The sequence below is a fragment of the Nycticebus coucang genome, chromosome 2 (genome assembly GCF_027406575.1).
Source record: "Nycticebus coucang isolate mNycCou1 chromosome 2, mNycCou1.pri, whole genome shotgun sequence".
Classification (NCBI taxonomy): Eukaryota; Metazoa; Chordata; class Mammalia; order Primates; family Lorisidae; genus Nycticebus; species Nycticebus coucang.
Window position 1 is genome coordinate 122,756,103 of NC_069781.1, and position 1,490 is coordinate 122,757,592.

At 39.7% G+C, this 1,490-nt stretch overlaps 1 non-coding gene across 1 annotated transcript; it reads left to right on the forward strand.

Annotated features, from left to right (window-relative positions):
• The first annotated feature begins 799 nt into the window (after positions 1 to 799).
• Positions 800 to 963, forward strand: LOC128580157 (U1 spliceosomal RNA). Its single transcript, XR_008378493.1, has one exon. It is a non-coding gene; the product is annotated as a U1 spliceosomal RNA (small nuclear RNA).
• Positions 964 to 1,490: the final 527 nt, after the last annotated feature.

The following is a 1,490-nucleotide window of genomic DNA, read 5'->3' on the forward strand; positions in this document are numbered from 1 at the left end:
TAATATTTTTATTAATATTTACTTCTCTATCTTTTCTCCTCTTCCTAGGGTATAAATTACAGAAAACCTAGATGGAATTACTACAAATCTATAATACTAATGGATATCTGTAGAGCGTGGTTTCAAAAAATGTGGTCTTAAGACATTGTATCTTGTTTAATAGTTGTATATGATTCATGCTTCTCCATTCTTGTGGTGCTTTACTAAGAGTAATGTCTTCCTGTACTCAATTTTGATATGAGGACAATTAATGACAATTAAGGTTATGGGGGGGGAGGAAAAGCAGAGAGAGGGAAGGAGGGAGGGGGCGGAGCCTTGGTGCATGCCACACCTTCTGGGGGCAAGACATGATTGCAAGAGGGACTTTACCTAACAAATGCAATCAGGGTAACCTGGCTTATTGTACCCTCAATGAATCCCTAACAACAACAACAAAAAAGTTGGATATGAATTTAGGTTGTTCCCATTGGGTGAGAGTGTTAATTATCATGTATGGATTAATTATTTTTAGTTGGGAGGAGGCATTTATGGATATATGGGGAAAAGAGTAATAGTATTGGGTATAAGGTTGTGTATATGAGTACACTTCTCAGGCACCTGAGGGATGGAATGGAGGAGACACAAACTGGGATGTTGCTCAGCTCCCTGTAGTTTCCCCAGTGACCTGCCTGCATGATTTACTATGTCCCCTGGGCATGACCATTTGTTCCAAAAATAAAGACATCTGAGAGTCAGTTATATTCATTCTTCTAACAATTTAAAAACATGAACTGAGAGACATAGATATAGAAGGTGTTAGATACTTACCTGGCAGGGGAGATACCATGATCACAAAGGTGGTTTTCCCAGGGCGAGGCTTATCCATTGCACTCCGGATGTGCTGACCCCTGCGATTTCCCCAAATGTGGGAAACTCGACTGCATAATTTGTGGTAGTGGGGGACTGCATTCACGCTTTCCTCTGTGGGGGGGGGGGAGAGAAGGTGTTAGAGTTGCCAATGCCTTAGAAAGCCTGTATCCAATCCCTACAGCTTCTCTGTTTTAGTTGTTTCTTTATTCTGTGATCTTCTCTAAAATATTTGTAGTATATACTTTTACTTGTAAAATTTTTTAAATAGGAAAAAATCAAGGCAGGGAGTCTAATTTTAAAATTAGTGGAACAGAGAGGGCTGCTAAAAATGCATATATGTATTTAGGGTCTGTGTTCATGTCATGGAAAGAAGGTGGGAGATAATCTATGGCCGTATTTCAGATGCAGCTAGTCTGATGTCATCCATTGCTCACAGACTTCCTTCTTCTCTGAAATGCCAGTTCTTTAACTTGGTTCTTCTTTATGTTATTAAGTATTGATTTTGGGTGTACCTAAAAGAAAAATGGAATATAACTGTAGGGAAGAAATTCTCAGGACCTTGATGAAAGTACAGCTATTTGGGAGGCAGGTAGTGAAGGAAAGAAAGGCGGAAACCAAATTGCATGACTATAGCAACCCCC